General features: G+C 40.8%; 1 protein-coding gene across 1 annotated transcript in view; it reads left to right on the forward strand.

Annotated features, from left to right (window-relative positions):
- The window catches only part of LOC104084350 (rab effector MyRIP-like), a gene marked incomplete at its 3' end in the record, with an annotated part of 88297 nt that overhangs the window by 38152 nt on the left and 24013 nt on the right, over positions 1–26132 (forward strand). The gene's annotated exons all lie outside the window — the stretch shown is intronic.

Below are 26132 nucleotides of genomic sequence, written 5' to 3' on the forward strand. Positions count from 1 at the left end.
GCCTATAGGCATTTCAACTCAGAGTATGAGCTCGTCATACTGACAAAGATGAGCGAGTGTGATCTGATGCATTACTCTGAAAGGCTCTGGGATGCGGTTTGTGGATTCACAATCATTTTTTCTTGAGTTTGAGAAGAACCAATATCCCACTGTTGATAAGGAAAATAGTCTATTACATGTGTTGGTATTCTGTGATTTTCTGTAGCATTGTGTCAGTGTGGTGTGATTTCGGTGCTTTTCCTTGGTCATAGCTCAGGAGAAAGTTGGGGCTTCGGTGTTTTGGTGGGGTTTTTTTTTTAGTAACACTTTGCTAGAGGAAGCGATTGCAAAAATTGCTTTAGCAATAGCTTCAAATTTTGCTGGATGCTTGCAGAGGCCAGTGAACTCTACAGCGTAATTCAGAGAAGGAAGAGTTGGTAACTGACAAAAGTGATTTTTTTTTTCTGTGAAACAATTTACGAGCACATTTGCTTTCTGGAAGCATAAGTTAATACCCTTTAAAGATGCCTGAGAATAAATCTTTTTAAAGAGACACAGAAGCGATTAAACATGAGGAGTGAAGGAAACACGAAGTGAAGCAGACAGAGCTTAAAGCTAGTCCTGCGCTTTTTGTATCAGGAACCTTGCTTCAAATGCACTCAAATTGCATGAAGTTTTGAAGTGCTCTTGAACAGATTCTTGCTGTGTTTTGCAGTGTTTTGCAGGTGTTTGGGTAATTCAGAAGAAATCCTGACCTGCTATGTAGCACTTGTGAGTTCAGGAGGCCCATTTGTAACTCCTGAACAGATCCAGTGTGGGAAACCTGTAACATGCTGATTGACTTTAAAACATGCATGGGAACGGGTGAGGTATTTCTGCTCTGTTTTCCTGCCCAGTTTTCAAGATTTAGCATTTTTCAGAAATTGCAGAGCTGATGATCCTACTTGATCCTCAGAGTTACAGTAGCTCAGTAACTCAACCAGATTGGAGGTGTTGTGGGAGCAGTAAGACAGAGCTCAGGCAAATTCTGTAGCAAACAAATGGTTTTAGGAAGAAAGTTGAGGCTGAGATTTTTGTGCTGCTAATCATATTAGCTACAAAAGCAAAACACAGTAAGAAGATTTAGAGAGAAGTAGGAATGAATACAGATTCTGTTTCAGATATTTGTGTGGCCTCTGTATCACAGTATTTCATAACCTTTTATGTAATTAATGTAAGAAGAAAGAAGTGGTGATGGTGTTGTTTTAATTAACCCCAGTTAAAAGAGAGGGCAGGGTCTAGAAACTCCATCTGCTGAGTCAGTCTGTGAGCCTGTGGGTGTTTTTTGGGAGGGAGGAGTGTTGCTGTTTTTAATATCACATCAGGGATGGACACTAAGATTTGCAGTTTATAAGCAAATGTGATTCTGTCATTAGGCCAGAGAAAAAGTTATTTTTCATTTTCTTACGTTAATGCTTCTGATGAGCTTGGCATACTTGTTGCCTTTTCAGTATCATTCAAGCTGCTGCTATAGCTTTTGCCCTACTTTGGCTGTCATCATTTCTTAATGAAAAGAAAAGTAGCATCTCTTGTGGGGAAGAGTAGCTTAGAAAACTGGTATGTCCTGCCGGATCCCAGGACTTCATCCCATTTAGCTGCTGCGCTATTAGGAGGAATAATAGTGATTTAGATTTGTGTAGTTACCTCGGGGTTTGTGCAAAATACTGGCCTGGGTTTCAGTTGATGTTCATGCCAGCCCATGTCTGGCTGGTGGAGATAGATGCCCCATAGTGTCAGGTGATGCTTGTATGGCTTTGAGGAACTATGCTTTCAGACAGCCTCAGTCATGCAGAAAACTACTCCGTTTCTCCAGGGGAATAAGCAGTACCACTAGAAGAATGAGCCCCATTTGATAAGCCTTTAGCAATCAGTTTGTTTCCATTTTTCTGGGGGGAAAAAAGTGGAAAAAAAAAATCCACTTAGTGTGTTTCTCTTTCTTTCCCAGCTGTCTCATGTCACTTTTTATCTGTGGTTCAGCCTATCTCTGAAAGCATCCTCTAAATTGTATTGCAGGCAGCAAGATAGGAATCGTACATTGCCAATAGTCCTCAGTTCATTTGCTGCTTGCGTCACTGGGGAACACAAGTCATATGAATGGCCTCACGCAACAGTGTCTGTACTTTCATAATCCCTGTTATTCACTTGTTGTTCTGAGTCATTTGATAAAGACTCTGACTCATTTTTAGTAGATTTGCTTGTCTGCCCCCTTCTTCCCCTGTTATGCCAGCAGTAATACAGGGCCAGTGAATGACTTGGCCAGGCTCCCGTGGTGGCGACATGATGTTTGCAAGACAGAGGGTGACCTGTGGTGCCGCTGCAATTGGCAATGTGTTGTCCTGTTTGGTACAGATGTGTGGATATGAGCAATGTCTCCATACTCCTTTCAGCTTAATGACCACACACTTATAAATCTATTACGTGAGCAGCATTACAACAAATGTACTCAGTGCACAAGTCAAGAAACTGAGGTGAGATTAGCCCTGCCAGGGCAGGTTTCCCACTTGTGCTGATGTTGCTAATCTCATAGAAAACCCTTTTCCACTCTGAGTATTTGTCAATAGAGTTACGGAAGAGTTGGGGTCCAGTTCCCCCAAATTTGGCCCTTTTTGTGCATCATTTTGAGGACACTGGTGAATATAAACCCAAATATTTATTACCTTTCAACACCTCTGTCTTTAAAATACTTTTGTAGGATCTAAGTGTGAGTCCTGGACGACACTGGCCATTTGGGACTAGTTGTGTTGATGCTGCTGAAGCACTATGTATGTCTTGGAGGCTAAAAAAAGTGTGCAATTGATTTATCTGCTACTTTCCCTAAATATTAGACAGTGAGTATACCTGTGCTATACTCCACAGTACTCAGTATCGCAGCATTTGTAACCTAGAATCTCTCATGACTTTATGGGAACTCTGGCTCCTGGAGGATTCAGCTTCTGCCTGATGTCCTGTAGTGCAAAATATACCTCTACACTCTGTGTGTGAATGCATTAATATTTTTTGTTTTTGTAGGAACAGTCCTCCACAAACAACAATACCAATGTTCAAGTACTACAGCTGAAAGCTTGCTGGACAAGCTGAGCCACCAGCTTTTGTATCTGAAATAACACGCTCATGCTTAAGTTATGCCCTCGCGATGGACAGCATGAGCAAAGTTAAAAGGAAGAATCTGTTGTTTGTGTTGTCTCCCCATGGTGCTCCGGATCTGGAGAGTGTTTGTTAAGGGGCAGAAAATATCTGCTGGAGCACTTTGGTTTTTCCTGGTGGAATTTGCAGACCTGCTGGCATCTTGCCCTGGTCCATCGGGCCAGCTGGTCCAGCACTGAGGGTGCCTGATCATCGGTGATCCCGGGCTTCCAGGGGCTGTGCATCAGCTGTGTCTAGTGGGTGAGTTTTCCTGAAGTCAGAGATGTTACTGCTTCTGCAGGCCTTGGGCTAATTTGCTTCTAGCACCGAGGTATCCAAGGTACACGGGCAGCGGCCATTTCTGTATTGGTGAACAGGGTCCTCAGGGGAACTCAGGTCTAGTGGTTATAAAAGAGAAAGGGAGCAAAAGAGAAGAATAGGCAAGCCTGAGGCTAAAAGGGAGGAGAAGTGGTGCAGCTGAGACCAAGGGAGAACAAGCATCATCACTTTGGTACAAAGGCGACTTCATTTGAAACAGAAAAGTCATCTTAAAATGCTTCAATGTTCATGTTGCCTATCTTGTTCCTAAGTTGAAAATTAGTGTTACTGTTAGTGAAGACTTTGTAAATGGATGTTTCTCATAGTAAAAAGAAGGTGCTGTGCTAAATGATAAAGAATTCATTAGATCTTGTTGTACTGAAAGCTAAGGATAGCCATCACCCTTATTTCTGGGTTACTGATATTACTATAAAGTGTAATAATAGTCATGTGCCTTCACTGCTGTTCTAAGTGCCTTTCTGAGTAGTTGCTGCCACCAACATAGATTTCAACGTGTTTTCTGGAGAAAGTCCCTCTCTGGGACTTGCATTACTGGCAGCCTTTGGAATTTGTGATTTGGTGGTCACTTTTCCCTTCCTATGCAACAGCTTTTTGTGCGTTATTACTCATCAAAGATTCCAGTAGAAGTCTAAGTGAATTTTACACCTACAGCAGCGTCTTCTCACAGCTACTGAGACAGGGGAATATTGTGCAGTTCCAGGAATTCAGTTCTGATCATAATAACACCAAGATAAATTTGAAATAATGTCAGTGCTAACAACATGTTAGTTCATGTAGAATAAAGAGGATAAACCTATATGTAACTTTTTTTATTGGAGCATTTCTTCATCCTGACATTCTGTAGTACTTTCTAATGAAGAAAAGTACCTGCTCATTTTGGACATAAATCCTAGGGATTCTAGAAACCAGCTATATCCAAAAATAAAACTGACCTATCTACTTCAACTAGCCAAGCTTTGTGAGTAGCAAGACATGAACAAATTTGATAGTAGAAATATCTTTTAATCAAAAGACTTTAAAGACATGATTTTTCTTCTGTAGAAATCTTGTAGGTTCATTTCCGAATGCCTCTTGTCTCTTATACAGCGGAGATTTATACCTGTTGTAAGAAGCATCTTCAGAACAAATGCTTTGAAAATTTTCTTCAGTAGTGCAGTCATCCTACTTCAAATTCAATATTTCATTTTTGCCTATATATAACTTCTGTAAACTGGCAAACTCGTAAATTCTTATAGCAAAGAAAATGTAGTAAGTAGAGTAAGAGAAAGACTACCTAACATTACGTTGTCTATTATACTCCTCTCACAAAATTTTGGTTAATCCTTCATTTTTCCCTATATCTGATACCGAATTAGTCTGAAAAAGCATTCTAGGGCTAACTCAAATATGTGAGATGTAGGTGTGTGCAATCTTGTGGTCATGTTTCTTAATCCTAAGGTACATGTTAAGCATAAACCCCTTTAATATTATCTGTTGCATGTATTTGCAGTCTTTTGGTGTCTGGGGCAGAGGGCTGGCTCTAACACAGAACATTTCTAGTTTTACATACTGTATATTTATGCCTCATTAACCTTCCTTGGGCCTGCATATAAACAAGAATCCCAGCCACTGTACCTTTGGTTTATCTATTAATGATTATTGAAACTACAAGTGCCTGACAAATTATACAAGTGAGTCAGCTGAGAATTCAGAAATTAATTTTAGAAGCTGCTGCTACAAACCACTTCCTATCAAGTATCATGAAATAATAATGGTCCTAATGCTATTCTGAACTGTCTGGCTGAACTTTGACATAAAGCATGGAAATGACATTTAACAAACTGAGGCAATCATTAACCTATCTGTCTCTGTGATACTCCTCTCTGACTTCTCGTTTAACTAAATAGATATGCACATTGTTTCCCACGATAGTTCCCTTCCTGCAAGTATTCATAGGGTATGTATAGGTAAAGAGCTTCTCAAAGATGCTAATTCTACGTAACCTGCTGAAATACCTTAATCCACATAAATCTGCAGGTTGTACATAATGTTTCGAACGTGTTATAGTTGGCAGATTCAGTGCTGTACTAAGTGCAGTCCATCCACCTTTCTCTCAAAAGAATGAGGAAGAAGTTTTCGGTGGCTTTTTACCCTTTCAGCTTTCCTGACCATTTTAATTTGGCGCAATGTTGGACTACACTTACGTCAAATCTATTTTGTTCTTTGCTACCTGCACTACATTTTTTTTTTCCCCTGCATTTCTCAAGATCACTACCAACATGCTGACAGCGGGGGGCATTCTGTTCCAGCAGGCACGTTAGGCAGTCTGATGTGGGCAGTGGGCAGCTGGTTTCCTTGGCCACCACCCTCAGTTAATTCTCACGCCAGCGTACCAAGTGTCAACAGCAAGCTGCTGATTATTGTCCGAGACCTTAAGTCTTAGGTGGAAAGATTTAAGTGGGTCCTTAAGTGGAGGAAACCTTTTGGAATCAGGTAATCTTTGCATTTTTAAATTTGCTTTGAAATTTGATAAGTAAGGAGAGTATCAGTAAATGCAAAGCAAGAGCCGGGCAGACACAGAAGAATCAGCTATTGAAGCCAAGGTGGGATGCGGCATTTAATTATACTAGGGTTTGCTAGGCTTGGGGTGTTGGTGGGCTAAAGTGTTGATGTGAGTTTGGCATAGTGGGTGTAATGCACAGAAATAAGACTTCAAACGGGGATTTTGTTCTGAGGGAGGATTTTTGGACACCCCTTTCTGAGCTGAACTGCAAAAGAATTAGATCAAGGATGGTGAGGGAATGGAGGAAGAAGTGGAGCACAGGTGAACCCAAACCTCTTTTCTAACCCCTCTGACACTTTGTCTCCAGAAGCTGTATTACACTTTTACCACAATACCTGCCCATCAGTAAGAGCGTGTTAGTCTCACTGTTAGGACTGGAACTAGGTCCAGGTGGAAGCATCAACCATTATGAGTTGGGCCTTTGAGGAAATCCCAAGAGGTGCAGAAAATAATGCAGATCTTTCAGAGTGGGTTTTTTCACCCCTTGAGTCAGACTTTTAGATCTTGTTTCTTGTTTGTATAGTGAACCCATTTTCTTTGTTATCTCCCAAACAAAGCTAAGGTTTTCGCGTAGTAGCAGAGCTTTAAGAACAGGCACATAGAGGCATGCAAAATTTCACAAGACTTAGGTGGTTGTTCGTGATACTCGCTGTGTTTTCTCCCTAGGGGACGGGATATTTCTTATATTCCCATCTTTTGCAACAGCTCTAATACATTGCAGTAGCTTGCGGTGATACTGACAAATAATAAAAATGTACAGCTTGGTTTGCCCTAAATTTTTTGGAGCAGGGATGCACAACAAGCAAAAGCAAGCCAGTTTGGGTTCCATCTATCACTCTTCCCTATGTTTATACCTCCAATACTGCCTCATGCACCTTATCTTCTACCCACTACAAGACCGTAGCTCTTGCTATGTTCGGAACCTGTTTGGCTGGCACGCACAGCAAGAGCTGTTGAGTATATCAGACTCAAGTCTAGACTTGATGGCCAAAATGGGCAGCCTACCTGTTTAGACGGACCATCTGATTGCTGCCTAGTTGCTGTATGCTGGCCAGCCACTGCCTATCACCTCCTGGGCATGCCAAAAATCTGAGCTAGCCCAAGAGGTGCAGCTGCAGTGGCCAGCAGATGCACTGGCCTGTGCCTGCCCAAAGTGCTACCATGTGCTGCTCAGGCTATTGCCCTAACAGGAATATTAGGAGAGGGTGATGGGAAAAGTTACAAGGAAAGAGAGAAATTCTGCACTCAGTAATTGTGTAGTCTCTTTAATTGCTCAAGATCTGTGAATGTTCTTATCTAATCCTACTGTGATCATGTAAATTTGAATGTTTCAATATAAATATAATGCCCCTTGGGAAGTCTTTCTTCCTGAAAGAGATACAAATGACTTAGCAGCCAAATATTCATGCCTAACTGTCCTGAGTTAGTGTTTCAAAATCAAATGTCATCTCTCAGTAGGAATTTACAATATTTTCAAAATACAAACTTGAACGGTTACTATGAAGAGCATAATTAAACTTCTTATTACTTGTGCATTCTCTGTGGTTTTTAATGTGCTCATCAGTGCTGTGTGAGCACTCTCACGGCTGTTTGTGGCATTTTAATGGCAATTTTCACCAAAGCCATTGCAAGTTTTTGGCTCACACTCCCTTTCTTTTAAAGGCAGCTATTTAAGATATACCTGCTTTTGTTGAGAAAGTAATTATGAAAAATAGCTCCAGCAGGGATGGATGTCTCATAGCCACCTGTGCCACTGAAGTGTTCTGTACTCAGCCAGCAACAAAAGCTGTGGTGGCAGCTATCTTTACCAAAACCCATGAATTTTGAGAAAAGAGGAAAGGCAGTGGTGGAAGCAGGGAGAGTTGTTCTATTTATGTTTTTTTATGTGTCAGAGTAGCGTGGCATTAGACAGGGAAGAGAGCGAGGAAGAAGTGTGAAGGACATTGGGGAAGGTGTGGATCTCAGCATTGACCATGGTGAAGGTGGTCAGAAACTCTTTCAGGATGGATGTTCATACCAAAGTGCTTTATCCATCTCTCTTAGGTGCATTGATTCATACTTCTGGGATTGCCACCCCACACCCCCATCATCAGTAAAGGGAACAGAGGTTGCAAAATGCACTTCAAAAACATCTGAAAGAAGACTTCCTTTTGCATTATCTCATATAAGGCACATGCTACCTGTGATACATACAGGAGAAGGGAGGCTTCTTTTCCTTAATACCATGGGTCTGTAGCTATAGCTCACAGAGGCAAGTGGTACCCAGATCTTGCACCTGAAGACTCAAAGAGAGGCAGGAGCATCCATGGAGCCATGAGACATCATGGAGCCAGCTGCTACTCCCACAGTGAAGTGCTGCCTGAGCCCAGGCCGGCAGGGCTTGGGGAAAGCCTCACGGGAGAGTCGTAGCCGCAAGCTGAAAGTTCATTTCGTTGAAGAAAAGGCCAGCTGAGGATCTTGCATGACTTTGGCTGTTTCTTCCCTTTCAACCAAAACTGGCTATTTGCAGGCAGCACAAGTCCCTGCATCCAGCTATACGGCTGAAGAGAAGTGATGAACTATCACTTTTCTGGCTGTGAGAAAAATTAATTTCTCCAAGTAGGCGAAATTGGGCATAAGGGCCCAAAAGACCTGTTTGTGAAGGAAAGGCTTATGGATAGTGTATAGCAAACCCCATAAAAGATTACAACTACTGCTGTGATTTTGTGTCTAAGGATCCCTGAAAGAGGGCTGGGTACAAGGGAAAAAATAGACAGTTGCGCTTCTTGTCTTTTCTTTGCTTAATCATCACAGCCTTTTCTCTTTTGCCATTTATTTTCTTACCTTAAAAAATTAATCTGTCAAAATCTGTGGATCCTCGGGTTATTTGGTGTAAATGCTTTGGTAGTTCATGTCAGAAACCGTAGTAACATAAATGTGGTGAGAGAAATTCATGTGAGAGAATATAGTGGCTGTGCAAGTATCTTTTATAGTTATTTAGTGTGTTGACACCACCAGTTTGTTCCATTTGTTACTAGAAAAAAAGGTGAAAATCCTAGTATATGAGGGTTTTCTTAGAGGAGCAAACTGAATATCCTGAAACTTGGTGATCTTGGATTTGATCTGTGTTTTAAGCCACATTGCATAGCTGGCTTATGCATGGTAGTGTTCTCCCAGTGCTTTTTGGGACTAAATAATTTGGAGATACCCAGGTTGTGGCTATTAAGTTGAAACATAAAGTATAAGAGATAGTAAGAAAAATTAAAAACCCAGGTGTTCCTTGACACCTGGTTTCACCTGCTAGTCTGCACATTGGAGTGCACCCGGGAAATCACAAGCGACATTTACATGGAAAGGAGACAAAGTATTTACCCAACCAGAGTCAAATGTGATGTGGAGCTACTCACACCAATGGCTGGTTTTGAAGAAACAGCTGGATGCAGCCTATGTTCAGCTATATTAAAAAAAAAAATAATGAAAGAGGGTGTGTCCCGCTATAGTAACTGGCACTGTGCACTCAATTTTTTATTTCTCTTTTCTTCTTATTCTATTCCCAAATTGCTAATTAGAGTCAACAAATTGGCTGTAGAATACAAGACATCATGCAGTCTGCCAAAAGAAGTGGCTGGCATCCGTGCAAATTGGGTTATGATGTGTTTGAAGATTTAATGTTGAAAAAAGCTTTCAATATTCTCAATATCCTCCCTGTCCTCCTACTGAAGTGTCTCAATTCCAAAGGCAGCAACGTACTGCTCCCTTGCTATCAGAGGTTTGGTTAACAGAAATGAGCTTCCCCATGAAAAAACATGGTCCTCTACCAATTGCGTTTCATCGTTGTGCTAAGTAACCAGTAAGCACGGACCCCAAGTGATGGGTAATTTGGACATAACCCATCTGAAGTGTTGTGATAATGGTTGCAGTAGTTTGGCTTGGCAAGCAGAGGAGTCTCGAATGCAAGACTTCTGTAGCTCCAAAGTAGTATACGTAGACCTACTACAATAGTGTGGTTCTGTACAACAAATGCTTGTGTGTTGTGCTGTGTGACAGTATGCTCCCTCCCTGTGCCTTGTAGCATAGATTTGGATATCTGAAAAAGTTAAACTGTTTAGAGTGGAGGTGGATATTCCAATTCCTTTCTGTACTGTGCGGCCCAATATGACAGTGTCTGCACCATCATTTGCTTTTTCTTAGTGGCCTTGCTATCCTCATATCCGCATGTGTTGACCAATGGCTTATAGTGGCTGATTTGTTCTGAATTTCCATGTCAAGATGAACGTTAAATCGGAGCCCTGATGTTAATTTTCTGAGTATGTTTTTACTGGTATAGTGGAGGATGCATTTGGCTGTCAAGAATATGCAGCAATTTGTGCATGTATTATTTTCTAATAGGATCAAAGATTGTTATGAAAGCTTTTACCCAAAATAACATGCTACAGGTGGATTCAGAGGTGATACTGGATCTGAGAGTGATATCAGAGTAGGAAGCAATTCCCTTTTCTTCTGCAATCTCCTACTTTGTGGAACTTTCCCATTAGCCTGGGTTTCAATAGCTTTCAATAAGCCCAAACTTGGAATAATGGTCTTGTTTATAAAACACGGGGAATATAACTAAAAGCATTCAGCTAGGCTGATCTGACTCCTGCTGCTGTGATGTCTCCGTAAATGTGGAGCATTTTTAATCACACTGGCCAAAAATTTTTCTAAAAGATGTTGCCCTGTTGATAATTGTGCTCTTGAACAACGATGGTCTTTCTGAATGAGGCAGCCTGAAAAACTGTGAAGAAGCCCGTAAGTGTGGGCACGTAGGTTTCTGTGTCATCCCAAATCCTCTGAGAATAAAGCCAGTGTTTCGGCCACGGGGAATGCAGCCTTGCACAAAGGGATTTGTACAGCAAGAGCTGGCTGAGATACATGTTATGGGTTTGTGGCTCGTTGGCTGTAAAATGTGAATGTCTTATTTCTCTGATACATTTCTGAGCAAAGCAGTGTAGCTGTTGTAGTAGCAGCAGTGCTAAATAGATTTAATGCAGCTGATCGCTTTTCAAGATTTGCATCTGTTGTCACGTATTCAGCCATTTATAATTCTTGCTCTATATCAAAACAATCTGCAAAATCCTTGGCTACAGGCTGTTTCCAAGTTCAGATATGCTGCTTGTCTAGTGGATTTGGAAGAGGATTGCGTGAATCGTCATGCTGCCTTATTCGACCCTTTGATCTCGTTCACAATTCTTCATGCATAAAGATTTCGAGAGTGTTGGTTTCCTTTTCTCTTTGACACAAGTATTTAATCTAAAATATTTAATTTGAACAAATTGCAGATGTGAAAACAGAGCTTTAAGACAAATGTTGAATGCCTCAGAGGGGTCAGCTTGAGTCGAAAATGCAGACTTTAGAGTCAAGCTATCTGAATTCCTTTCTCAACATGCTAGATTTCCAAAGTAAATGGAAGTGAGTCTTTTGGTGCCTCAGTTTTTCACCTGTAAAATGGATTTAAAGGACATTTGGCCATTTCTTTTATTTACTTGCTGAGATTTTAGTCAGCTTCCTTTCAAAGATCTTAATTGCTTTAGGATAATGGCATTATTGTCAATGAGCTAGTAAGTTTTAAATAACTGTGTTATATACTTACGGATTGTAAAGAATAGTAAAAATCCATATAAAAATGAAGCATGAGATAGGATATATGTAAAACAGTTTTATTAGCTTCTTCACCTACTATAGAATTATGGCACTTTATCCCTTAAAAAGTTAATCTGTCAAAAAATGAGGAGTTGGATCATAGATGTATCACAGGTAGTTGGCTCTGATCTGAAAAATACTTCTGTTACTATTTATTAAAGAAGTTCTTGTTTTTAACTCTGTTTCTAGACTTTTTCTGGATAATCTCTTCTCACTACCTGTGATTTTAATTTAGGTATACTCAATAAATAATCCCATTGTTGCAGCTTGCAGAGTATTTAATGTTATCATGTCAGGTTGTCTTATTTAACTAATATTGTAGATGGATTAGATGTATAAAACCAAATATTTTAAAGCAGTACTAATCTGTCATTATTCAGGGTATGATTCATCCTAGGAGTCAAATGTCCATGAATGTAGATCCTTTTATTATTTTCCTTAATATGCTAAAAGTAAGTAGATACTCTTAATGCTTTATATTGGCACAACCTCTTACTTTTCGGGGCTGGGAGAGAAAAGTGATGTTTTTTTTTTCTATCTTGAAACTCAAGTTAGATTTTTTTTCTCTGATTTTTGTTTGGTTTCCCTCCTTCCGTGGTGTTTCTACCCCTGGGGTCTCTACTCCTTTTCAAAAAAGAACTCCTGGAGAAAATGAGAAATTTTTTTTAAGGGAAGTTCATCATGACTAAAACAAAAGTTGAGGATAAACACCCTTGAGTAGTCAGTATACCTTTTTTTTGTTTCTTATCAAGAAGAGATAATTGGTTTTATCATTCCACTTTCCATTACACAAGTACCAGATGTAATGTATCCATCTGACTCCATATAGACTAATCTGTCTTCTTGGAGACTGATCTGTTCTGTCTCTCAATTATATGATTCTTTTAACGTTTTTCTGGGTCTGAAATAATTTTTAGGTTATTTTGGTTGAAAATATGTTTGTACTATTCATATCACCATCCTTAAAAAATGGTCATTAAATTATTTTCCCATGGGTATGTACATAATGGAAATTACTTTAGTACCTGCACCATCTTTGTAACAGGGCAAATACACAGAATTGCACAGGCTATGTGATAATATTTTAGCATTATATGTAATAGGCTTTTTCATATCCCTGGATCTGCTGGACAAGGACCGGTGATTTCTTGCAGTCTGACCTTCTAGAAGGTCAGTACGTTAATGGAGCAGCACATAATACTGAGGACATTCTTAATGCACTGCCTTCTACTGCCTGCCCCAGTACTTTCCAAATTTGTCTTCAGCAATGCGAGCGAATCATTTATCCCACCTTCATGTTTTCCTAAGGAAAACGAAGAACAGAGAAAAAAGAATGGCAAGAAAAAGGGGCAAGGGGCAGCATGAGAGTTATCTACAGCCCTCTGAGAAAAGTACTCTGTATGTGCAGAGAGAAAGAACATTTTAATTTGTTCTTTAAGGCATCCACCTTAGATGCACAGAAGGGTAGACACACACACACACCCCTCTCTGTCTCCAATCCACTCAAGCTCATTAGCCATTTGGTAGCCTGCACCATGAGCCATGTTAGCAGCCAGCAGTTCACAGTACAACCAGCCTGCTCAGCTGGAAATCGTGGTACCTAGGATTGCTTCCCCAAAAATGCTGTCAAGTTTCTCTTCTTTGGGAGCAGTTCTGCTTGAGAAGAGACCTACGTTCCCTCCCCTTTGGTGAGAGGTGAGAGTAAGTGATGTCTCAGAAATGACAAATAGCTTCTGTTGGTGCTGTCTCTTCCAGTGGTCACCACACACAGGAGGGATGCCTGAATAAAGATGCCTCCTGTTATCACAATGGCACCTTCTCTGCCACTGTCAGGTGAAACTACAAGAGTGTATGCAGCAGGTCTGCATTAAATCCCTTTATTCACTTAGGGCCTAAGCAGCACGACTGGAAAAATGTTACATAGAACTTGTCTTCCTTATTCTTAAAAAATTGCCTCTGTGGGTTTCCCTTAACCAAACATGAAAAGCTGTGGTAGTGATACCTCATGCAATTAAAGCAGGAAGAGACATCTCGGTTAAGTCACATCCATCCTTTGGCTACCATATTTTCATGCCAGTTTAATGGGAACTCGAAAATCCTCGGCGTGCGTTTCTTCTGTGAGTGAAGTAGGGGCTCTTCTCGAATGAGCATTGTGGACGTAGCTGGGAAGGGCTGTCATGTTTGCACTCCACTCACTGCCAGCATTTGAAAGCCAGCACAGAGGGACTCAGAGATGCACTGCACACTATCATCTCGGTGTGCATGACCAGGTAGCTTTGCAGCTTTCCCTGTTTTCACCCCTCCTGTTCATACACTGTTTCTTCTAGTACCTTCCATTTTTCTTGATTGCTCTTGGTCAAACTTGCTGATACCATGCACTCATGTGGCGCAACTGGGTGGCCCTATGAGGAGACCCCCTCCCTTGTGCAGATGAGAATAAGCTTGCCCTGGAGAAGACAGGAGGATTGAGTGGCTTTGAAGCTTTCTGTTTGTTAGAGAAGCAAATCCTCCTCTCAACAGCAATTTTACCCAAGAGCTCTGCACAGGGCTGATTTTGAGAAACAGCTGTATTTCTCTGACAGTCTGGCTAATCTGTGCTTGCAGGACTTTTGGTTTTTATTATTGTGATACAAGTATTTACAAAAATAGAGGGGGTTTTTTTTCTATTTTTCATTATTCAAATAGCTGAAAATCCATATGAAAAGTACATTTGTATGTGTGCCCAGATGTAGAGCCCCCGTTAGTGAGGCCAGCTGGGATTAAAGTCTCATTTGTATAATTTGTAAAGGCTTTGGAATTTTTCCTACGGTTTTCAGCCATAAGCTGGAATTTAGCTTTTGTCAGACTGCTGGACAGCTTGTACAATAAAGCTTCCAACTAAAAATGTTTCCTGTGCAACAGGGAAAACCCCACCAGGGAAAAATGTGTATTTTAAATGCAGTGACTATGAAGTTGGTTTGGAAAAAAACCAAATTATTTAAAAAAAAGAAGGAAAAAAAAAGCATGCCCTGTGTGTTTTAAAGGCTTAATCAAAGAGAGCTCTACTCACAAGTAGCACAACATACAGAAGGCTCACTTTCTGCAAAAGCAGAAATAAAATGATAAGGAACTTAGGAGGCACACACTGTGTGCTCAGGATGCTCTCTTGCACACAGCAGTAGAGGGTAACGTTGCACAGCATGAGATATCCTCGCCCAGTCCGTATTTGCCCTTGGTCCGTGCTGGGAAGAGCTGCTGAGGTGCAGTGATTGACTGAGCTGACCTTCTGGGGCTGGTCAGCTATTCCCCATCTAGCCCATTTTCCACTGTAATTCAAAGAAATCTCGCTTTAGCTGCTGGATAAATGTCCGAACCATGTCCGGGTGGTTTGCTATCTGGAGAGTTCAGCATCGCTCCATCTCACTCCTCCTCCTACCACCACAGGTGGGTGGGTGGCAAGGAAATACTTTCCTTATGCCTCCCAGCTAGGGACCTGCATGGGACTTGGATTTGGAGGTGCCATCCTCCTGCTAGATAACACTTCAGTACCTCCAGCTGAACAACGTGTTTCTTAAGCTGTTCTGTGGCTTGTGGAGTCGCAAAGCTACAAATACGTGTCATCTCAGAAAGGGGGTGGTGGAGTCACTGTGTGCACAGCTCCCAGAAGAAAACAGTGCAGCCTAGTTTAGCAGAAGTTGGGCTTACGGGGTGAGATAACCAGTATGAAAGATGGGAACTGAAATCGCATCTCTTCACTCCCCAGCAAAGTTTTAAGGGTTTTGTCTTGTTTGAATTCTTTTTCTTTTTTTTCCTTTCTTTTTTTAAATAATCTTGAAATGAGACCAACTTTCTCTTTGATTGTACGTGGTAATGATTCTTCTCATCTTTACTGGCATTTTGCAGCTGTTTGTTCACAGCTTTCTCCCGATACAAGAACAGAAACAGACCTTAAAGTGGAGGATTGTTGTCTTTTTGGCATTCTTGAGCTCTGTATTAAAAGTCCTGCGTATTTTTCTAATCAGGGTTACAGAATTAATTTGCATGATTTATCCTCTGGTATTTTTTTCTGATGGAGCGGAGTTTGTATCTCTTTTATGAAAATTTTTATGCTTCATCGACCTCACTTTTTTTTGTTGTTCAGCTGTTTTTCAAGAATCTGTGGATTAAAAATGAAGTTTCCAGAAAGAAAAGCCTTCACTTAGGTAATTTGAATAACTAATTGAAGTGGCTTTATGTTCTCATTTCACTTGGTATCTGCTGTGGTAATGGAAAACACTTCTCATGTGGGTGAAGGGTGCATTTATTCGTAGTCATTTATGTTCAGTTGTATTTTGACAGCAAATACTTTCGTTTCATTAACAGGAACGCAAAGCTCAATGACCAAATGTTCCTGAGAGTGTTTTGATGTTGCTCTCTGCATTCTGAAGTTTATTTGCATACAGAGGTTTCTATATGAATTTTCTTTCACTTCAGTGGGTGGGTGCAAAGGATAAATTCATAGTAATAGCACAGCAGGAAACGAATGCCTCTCCAATTCAGAATTTATGAATATCTCTAGCTGTTGTTGCTTCTTAAGAAAAACAGCAGGATGTATTCATTTTGAGGTGCTGTCAGTGTGGATTTTTGTTATTTTTGCCTGTCTTCTTTCAGAAATCTGAAATAAAAATTACATTGATGCATTGTAGCAAGTAGAAACAAATATGACAGTAAAAGACAGTATATCTGTGTTCAGTGTAGCTATAATAACTTGCTTTGATTCGTGTTTATTTGTATTTTGCTTCAGCATGTTGTGTGCATGTAGGTATCATAAATTTCCTAATGATGCATTATCAATTAATTCTTATGATTTGCCTGAAAAACTGCCTAGTACCAGATGACCAGGATATGGAATTTCTTTCCTTTGAAAAATATTGAGATACTGAAAATGTATTTTACTGCAAATTAAGATAGAAAAAAAAAAAAAATTTTACATGAAATGAAATTTCTGAGGAAAAAGGTATTCAAATAAAGTGAAATGTTTACTTTTGCTTAAGGGGGAAAGATTTGTTTCAGTAGTGATATTTTTATTTGCATATTTATGATTTTTATGTCATAAAATAAATCCTATGATCATATAAAAATGTCATAAATGTATCCTGTAATTTAAAATATCCTCATAAAAAGCACTTTGAAGTGAACATGTGGAATGTTCCAGTTCGGCAATATCCGAGTGTTCCAGCTTTTACACAGGCATTTGGTTTTGGACTTTTTTCGATTTGGTTTCAAATATCCAATGGCTGCTTATTTAATTTTCGTCTGGATTGACAGGTAGTATTAATCAGCTGTGTAAAGATAAGCATTTTAGTGCAAGGCTTAAGAGGAAAACACTTGGCAGTGTGGTGTGGGGAAGCGATTTCCAGGCATTAAATGAAGCATTTAGAAGGTCTGAGAAAAGAGGGTGACAAGTTTACACCATTGAGATGAGGACTACAGACCATTTTTGGCCACTGAATGATCCACGGTGGCTGCAGTAATATCTGGGGCTTGTTACACATCAACCTAGAAATGAAAGTGGGAATAAAATGAAGAGAGATGGGGTTTTTGAGCAGGTAGGGTAGAATTGGTACGGATATGACCATGAGGCTTCTTGTGAATGACAGGCTTCATGATTTTCTTATCCAGGAGAGTTATTTGCTAGTTGGTAAGAAGGTGTAACAGCTGAGCGCCTGGATTTCTCCCACAAAAGTGACATTTTTAGCCCATTGGTATATCTGCCAGCTAGTGAGGAGATACAATTTAAACCTCATTTCTGAAAGTGGCATCCATGTAATTGTCAGTTTAAAGAAAAGGTGGAGTGAAAATACCCTTGACTTAGTTCGACAGGATCTTTCTTTCTGAAGAGTTGGCAGTTTCTACGCTGTGAGTCTCAGCAAGACTTTGACGGATGTGTGACTCACAGCATTGTGTAGCCCAGATTCAGTATCACCATGGCGTATCTGGTGCTCTCAGTGGGATCTCATCCATAGGGTCTGCCTTGTGGGAAGTCGTTTCCCAACAGTTACATTTGGCTTTCTTGAAAGAGTACTGGTAAGGCCTCAAATTACCAGTTCCAGGATCTGTATTTAAACAAAGATATAGACCACTTGGGTCTTTTTTCCCTTGTCCCAGGGAAAAAAACAGTGGGAATGATCAGATGGCTAGAAAACATGATCTGGGATGAAACAGGATTCTTTATCCTTTGGGAAAAAAAAAAAAAAAAGAGCAAACATCTTAAACTGTCTTGTTTAAATAGAAACAAGGAAGATTTGGCTTAAATGTTAAGAAAACCTTTCAACATTAGGATAGGAAAACACCGGAGTGGATGGCTGGGGGAGCTCTGCAGCATCGGTAGTCATTAAGAACAGGCTAGCTGTATATCTGCTGGGAGTGATCTAGGTATTGCTTATCATATGTGGGGGCAAGGGGAACACCTATATGAACCCATTTCTTTCATGGCCTAAGGCTCTGCCAAAGGGGCTTGAACGCAGCAGTAACTTGTACTGCAAGCTCTCTGCAACCTCCCCTGCAATGCAGCCTTTTGAACTTTTAGGTTCATAAGTCAGCTCTGAATAAATAAGCATCAGTCAACTGATGCTCACTTTACAAAGCAAAAATGGAGAAAGAATATTCACTAATGGCTGTAAGACATGGCAAACATCCTTATAAACATGTTGTTATGGAAAAAGCTTATTAGCTCTTGCTGAGATACTGTCAGGAACTGCGTTGGATATTGCTTCTCACATCTTTTACTGCTGGTAGATGCCTGAAGAGAGGTCCTGCCCCTTCTTAGGTCATTGCTTTGACTGCCGTTTTAACTCTCCATGGTCGTGATTTCACCCCTGGTGCTTATAGTCAGCTAAATTACAGTGGAGCACTGGGTTTGAAAAAAATCCGTATTTTCACTTGAGTTACCCTAGAACACATGCTTCCTGGGGGCAGCAGGTTGGGTTAATATGCCAAATATGCATTCGTTTGTGAGCCCAGGGTTCCTGACATACAGCCTCACAGGCAAAATACAGGGCAAAATAGCTCAGTTAAATGCTGACACGTTCTACTCTTATGTGTTTTCTCCAACTGGAGGATCAAAGCATAACTCCAATTATACCCGATACTGTCTCAGTGTTTTCCTCACCTGCTGCAGGACACTTATCCTCTGTGGGGAACAGACCTGAAAATGGTCCTCACCAAAGTCACAGCCTTCATGCATAAACCAGAATGATTTGGGCTTTATGCCCAAGTTAAGCCAGAAGACTTTTTTAGCCTTACCATTTTCATACAGGAAGATTAATTTGGGATGATGTGCAAAAACCACTGAACCTGACTTATGTCCAGCCACCATTTGTTCAAATCTTATCCTTTGCAGAAATCTTAAAAGGGGGGAGGTGTCTTGCTGCAGTAAGCATCTGTCAAAGGAACCTCTAATTCTGGGGAAATGTAATTGGAAAACCGTAAAATTCAGAGAAGACCCAAATAGCTTCATCGGAAAAGTAAGTTAAGTATGCAGATGACTGCCAAAAAGGAAGGAGATGTGGTGATGGAGGAGTATGCACATAGTGCTGGGTAAGTGAAAATCTATTGTTAGATGGCAGCATGGGTGGGTACAAATGACAAAAGGGTGTAAATCTGAACCGAAGGTGGTATATCAGGTCTGGCATTTCTCAGGGAGAGTTTGAGGGTGTAAATGCTCTGACTGGGTTATGGGAAACATCAGCGGTACATAGCAGAGTTTACAGGTGTGTTCACCTCAGGTCTAGACCTCTTGTGTTCATGGGCTTGACTTCGGCTGAACTCGTCGGTTCTGGAAGATCACACTATACCACTGAGCAAACCTGATCCATACCCACCAAGTTATTTGTCACTTCATATGGCCAATGTTTAATCATTCCATGTAATGTCTGTCAGCAAATGTATGCAAACATTTATCTGCAGTCTAGCTGTGATCTCCAAGGAATGTTGTTTTGCTAGTATGGGGTTACAAATTGCAGCTAGTCTTTCTTTTTTCTTCTTCTTTTTTTAATAAAGCATCAGTTAAGTCTGTTATTTTCTTAAGAGAGGGACACCTGTACCTTCTCCATTCTTGTTTTCAAAAAGGCTGTTAGAGGCAGATGTTTTACTCCTGACTTCTTACATACTGATTACTTTCAAATAATTAAATTATCTGTTTAAAGATCAGCAATCTCATGGCTTATTTTAATGTAGATTAGATGATCAAGCTACCACTGGGAGCGTGGGTCACAAATGCATCTGCGTGGCATGTAGCTGTGGACTCTATCGTCAGAGAGCTTTGAGGAGGCCAAAAGTATGCCTAGATTTAGGTTAGGTATAGCCAAATTTATGGAAGATGAGTCCGTCAAAGTGTGTCCTTGAGGATGGTCTGTTATAATGTCAAACGTGGAGTCCTGAGCTGACAAGTGCAGAGTGTGTCGAAGGGAGGGTCACTCCACACTTGCCCCTTTCCTGTCATCTTTTCCCTAGCATCTGCTGGTGGCCAGAGACAGAGTAAGAGGCTAGGTGAACCTTTTATTTGAACTAGTATGGCTCATGATCTTATTTTATGAGCCAGTAAAATATTTCAAGGGAGGGTTACAATCACTTACTGTGGCCTGCTGCATAATGCAGCAAGTGATTCCTGCGCTTCGGCACAAGCTGCAGTGAGCAATCTTTGGCATCTCCCTTTGGAAAGTCACCGAGGCTTGGTTTAAAGGGCCCAGGTGGTAGATGCTTTAGTATTTCCCTCAATAATCAGGATTAGGTGAACTTGTTACAAGTTTTGATCTTTCTTCCTTTCAGAAAGTATATCTAGGTTTTCTGTATAAAACCTACTCTGTCCTCCTCCCACGTCTAGCTTCTTGACTGCTGATTTCAAAGGTAAAGGAGACAGACTAAGCAAATTTGAGGGTTGCACATACAGCTGTTTTTTGGGAAAAAAGAAATTCCTTTTTTTTCTCTGTGCTAACCTTAGTTTATTATTTTTTGTTTGTTGCCCCGTGTTGGAATTTAAAGGCCAAAACTGGGGCAGTGAATTTCTCAGTGAATGGTTGGGAGGATGCGTATTTTTAGGAAATGCCTCATATAGTACAATACTGTAGGTTGAGCTCTCTGAATAATTAACATACTGTGGGCTGCAGTGCGATTACTGGGCCAGGTTCATTTCTGCTGGCACAGGAAAGTCATGATTTCACTGTGAGGGACACAGAGGGTTGTTTTGTTCCACTTGTGGGAAAGACATAAGATGTTTTCACTGAGTTGGACAGTTTTCATTTTGGGGTAAATGCTTTGACATGAGACGGTCTCTCCTCTGCTGTTACTTGGATTTTGCTGACTGCTGAGCATAGCATTGATCGTGCACTGCTGTAGCCTTTCCTGTGACGCACCTGCACGGGTCGGTGTGGTGTGCTTTCACGTGTCGCAGTGTAATCCAGGTGCAGCTGTGGATAATTGGAGGAAGAAATTTTCTGGAGCAGCACTTCTAAAGTGATAGGGGATCTGCAGAATGCCATTAGAGGAAAATAAATAGGGTTTCAACTTAAAGCTTGGGAAGGAAGGGTCACGAAGTGTTAACAGTGGCCTTTTGGGCTAGATGTTTAGAAGCTGTTGTTTTTCAGGTGTGAAGAACTGCCTTTCACAGGCAGGGGATATGTGCAAAACAAGCAGGGAAACATAAGTCCCGTCTTGGAATGATACGAGCTTGGCCAAAGATTGATGTACAGAAGTTCCTGTTCAGGGCTTCAGGGGGCTGAACTTTCTCCATTTATTTTTTTTAAGTCTGATTTTTAGCAAACTGAGCATTGGCAGGATATTCATGTGTGCGGTGTTTGTGTGCTATCGTAATGATTCATCCTGAAGGGAGTGAAGGTGAAGTTGCATTCTTGAACCTGGAAGTATGTTTGATTTCACTGAAACTGAAAGGAACTGAAATACTTTAATTCAACGATTTATAAAGAACAGTACATTACAAGCACTAAAACATCAGCCCAAGGGAAAAAGCAAATATTGCTGTTGGCAGAGAAAGAATATTTCAGGATGCTGAGTTTGAAGCAATTTTACACTGAAACTGAGTAAATAAGAAGTGACAGGCTAAATCTTAATTGTTTCTCTGGGCACCAGGCTGAGGCCACTCAGTGCCTGGGAAATGAAAACAAGGGCCTTGAGCTTTGTACTCTGTGCGAGGCCAGTACGGGGAGAGATCCTGTGTCAAGGGGCTTGTGACAGACGGTGTCCCTGAGACAGCATAATCTGGATTAGCTGGAGTTTCGCAGAGAACTGATGCACAACATGGCGCCGGTGCAGCTGGAGGGTGATGGATGTGCAGCTCCGCAGGAGGGGCAGCGCTTCAAGGATGTCGGTCACCTGTCTGTGGGGGAACATCATGGTTAAAGACAAGAATATTTAACTGCAGCATGCCTCTGCCTCCTGCCCAGCAGTGTGGCAAAGGAGGTTGGCTTTGGAGGGGTCCTGTCCACCGGTGTCCCAGCTCTGGCATAGCTCAGCAGGCAGTCTTCCCCTGGCTCCCAACCCCTCCATCTCTTCACTCATGGCTGAGCCTCCGGGCAGTTTGAAGGAGCTTTGAAAGAGTGAATACTAAACATTGATGTTGCTTTTCCACTGAAAATTCAAACTTCTAATATTTCTTCAGTTTGATGTTGCGTTGCATTTTGGAGTCTCCCACAGAGCAGCAGTTCTGATCTGTGGATAGTCCTGTATTTCAGCGGTGGGTTTGTTTGGCTTTTTTAATTTTCATTACTTAATTTTAAAAATAAGCGTCCACAAAAGTAAAAAGGTCCAAGAATTGTAAAGCAGCTGCCTTCCTGAGTTAATCTAGCCAACTGCCAAATGCAGATCTCAAGTGACCCGAGGTTGGATGTTACACTAGGGCATGGGCACAGCAGGAGAAGCACAGGGTAACAGTTTTGAAAGCCTTTTTTTTTTTTTTCCTTCTTTTTTTCCTTCTTTTTTTCCCCAGATAAAAAGTTATTTTCAGCAACAGTTTTATTTGGTTTCTAGTGAGCTTGATTGGTTGTTAGCTGATCATCAGCTGTCTGAGAACTTGCTGCTGAATGTCTGCATTTCAGGACTAAGTAGTGCTGATGCCCATTCAAGCTGTTTAATGAAGACCTTTTTTATGATGGATATTACTTTAGTGGGTCCTTTTTATTATTTCCTGTTTTACAAAGTAAAAATCATGGGGAACATCTCAAAACTAAGTTATGAAACCCTGAAAAATTGGGTTTATAATGGAAGTTGCAACCAACCTGTAAGTCTGCTACTAGTAAACGCAGTGGTAATGCTGGACTAATTGGGGGAACGGGAGAGAGTTTAACGTGTTTAAAAAGAACAAACAAGTATTTGAAGAAGGACCTTTTCCTGTCAAAAGGAAGTATAAAAATCGTATTTTAAGATATTACTCTGTGACTATTACACTGTCATTATATACCTAAGGGTCATAAAGTCATATTTCCAATATCTTAACACATTGTGGACCATCGACAGAATCAGTGGGGCTGCAGGGAGGCAATAGATAATGTCATTTAGCCTGCAGCATGATTCCCATCATTCTGGTAGAAAGATGGCAAAAGTTATGGATGAGGGGAGAGGAATCAGCCTCAAGAGGCTCAGCTGGCAGCTGGGGCTCCAGGGGACACCTCCATCTCGAACGTCAGAGGCTCTGGCAGGGTGGCATGAAACTCATGTCTAACATTTCACAATACATATATGGAGGTGAGCTCAGAAATATGAATTGTTTGGCTTAACTATTTGTACAAACAGTTGTTGATGTGCAGGTGAAGTTTGTGGCTCTGATTTTGAAGTCAGATTGAGGGGCTAGAAGAGTTTACTGGCCTGGCTGTTGGCACAAAGGTATGGAAGATGCGCTAAGATAGGAGTGGAAAGCTGAAAAGGAGTCTTCAGTTTCCAGTGCAAGTCAACAGCAAGGAAACTCCAAGTGATTATGTATTCTCTCTGACGTTTAAATAATGTAAGTTCAGATTTCCAGAAGCACCTCCTGACTTACCGAGCTGCAGTCTGGTTTCTGAAAGCCACAAGTTCTTCTTGTAGGAGAAAACTTCTCACAAAGTTCGTGGAAAAATGTTGTTGTCATAAAATGCTTATTCGTAGTTCAGCTTGTGTTATGAGTAGAGACTAAGGTCATGAACATTAAGCTGGTACTAAGTTGGTATTTTAGGGCAAATTTGTTGAGAAGCTTCATATTATCTTTAGACTAAGTAAAACCTCACAACTTTTTAGAAGAAAAAAAAATTGTAGTAGTAAATCAGTCACTAAACAACCTCTTCTGTATTGATAGTGACTACTTGTCATCATGCGTGAGTGGCGTCTTTCATGTGATCTTCTTGTGATCATCACTAACAATGAGAGAGATGGTTCATGTCCCCACTCCCCAGCACAGCTAGTGTACTTTTTGTTCTCAGGAGAAAGCTAAAAATTGAGTATTTGGGTGCTGCAGGTGAGAAGTGAAAGAAGTGAACTGAAAACCGCTTGTAAAGATTTTAATGGGCTTATCTGTTGCTCTTACGGTGCTACTTGATTAAGGCAAACACATTGCTGCACTAAAAAAATGACTGGGGCTTTATAATACTCGTTCAAGTTTTAATGTTATTAAACCAAAACTGTCTGCCTAGGTTTCACACTTTCTAGTAAGGCAGAATTTTAAAATCACGGTATTCCCCTCTGCCAAAAGCACATGAAAATGCAACTCAGCTCCATGGCAATATTATATAACACAAATAATGTCCTTAGCGTTTAAGGCTATTTAGCAATAAAGACATAGTAGTCTTTATGGCACAGAGAGAGAGAGAAATGGCTTCAGCCATAAACATACAACTAATATCCTTTAAGTGTGAACTTTCATTTCACGGAGAGAACTTGCACACTTTCTATTAAAGGTAATAAGGGAAGTGTTTGATTTTAACAATTTAATGCTAGCGCTGTCATAGTCTTTCATTATTCTGGACTCATGGGCTGCTTTTGCAGAATACAGCTTTAAAATACAGGTCAACATTAAAGGATTTTGAAATAAGACGAAAATGCTCTTATTTCTCCTTTTAGTGGGTCCTTTATTTTAGTATCTGTAAGAGAACTACTCTCTTCTCCAAATCCTTTCTCCCAAGGAGGAATCAGCAGGGACATGTGACTTATTTGAAAGTTAAGAGGCTGAAAAGCTTTAGAGGAGGCATTGCAATCTGCTATAAAATGTCTGCAGGACAGAGGCATAGATTTGGAGTGGTTGGTAGCTCTCCAACACAGGAGAGAAGCATGAGATGATTAGATTACTCACAAAGTGTTAATCCTGAAGCAATGAGGAAATTTTAAAAAACATCCCAATCCTTGTGTTTACACCAGATTAGCTAGTACAAAGAGGCAAGCATCTCTTATTTCATTGTTGCTTTGAGATGTACAATCGATGCTTTTCACTCTTCTGAAGTTCACATACGGAAAATGTTATCATTACAAATACAAAGCATGTCTCTAAAATTGTGTTAGTTGCAAAGCAATGTCTCACCTCATTAAAAAATTGGTGCTGTTAGCTTTCTATTTCCACAGAAACAGTATTGATCAGACCCAGAAAAACATGTAACATGGGGAAAAAGATGGGGAAGCAGGCTTGCAGTGGGTCCCATCTCTCGTTTTTCCCAAGTTGCCAGGTCAGCATTCATAACTGACTATCTTAACTCATACAGTTTGTACAATGAGATAGGTGACTTTCTGCTTTTGGTACCCTGTCACTCAGTCCGAATATTAAGAACTGGGTCTACTTGACTTCCAAGAAGATGACGACAAGTTTAGCATTTTGAGCTAGTGGAGCTGAGGTTGCTTGGTAAATGTGCTAAGGTAGTTGGTAGGGATCTTGAAGGCCCTAAAGCAATGTATTTGAGGACTCGTAGTGCTGTGAGTCCACCAGCAGTGATAGTGCTATTTTGTGGACAGTGTGGAGAATACTGTGTTCACTGGGCAGAAGAGCATCCTTCCTGGCCAATACCTCCTGCTAAGCTTCTTCCAACCCAGTGGTGCAGACTTAGTTTTATCCATCATAATGATTGTGACTCCGTACTATTGACTGAAATCTTACACTCCCAGCACCTGTAGAAACTCAGTGTTCAAAAGTGAATTCAGCAAGCAGAAGACTTAGTGTTTGTTCCTTTCTGATGCAGTTTCCATGAGAGCACATGCCCACAAAGAAGGCAGGTTCTCAAAACACCAAAGAATTGCAGATTTGGGAGAGAAATTTGCCTCCATTCACAGATTCATCACTGTGCCAGCAGCTAAGCCCTGGTCAGTGGGTCAGGACTTGGACAGGCATCATAACAGATTTCTTGGTGGCAGCGTTATAGGAATTCAGAAATCCTGTACTTCACAGAGAGACCTAGGCATGCTTCCCATTGCTCGTGCTCTATCACCAGCCACTTGTGCTTTGTCAGATGTCAGTCATCTGTGCACCGTG

Source organism: Fulmarus glacialis, unplaced genomic scaffold (genome assembly GCF_000690835.1).
Source record: "Fulmarus glacialis isolate BGI_N327 unplaced genomic scaffold, ASM69083v1 scaffold522, whole genome shotgun sequence".
Taxonomy (NCBI): domain Eukaryota; kingdom Metazoa; phylum Chordata; class Aves; order Procellariiformes; family Procellariidae; genus Fulmarus; species Fulmarus glacialis.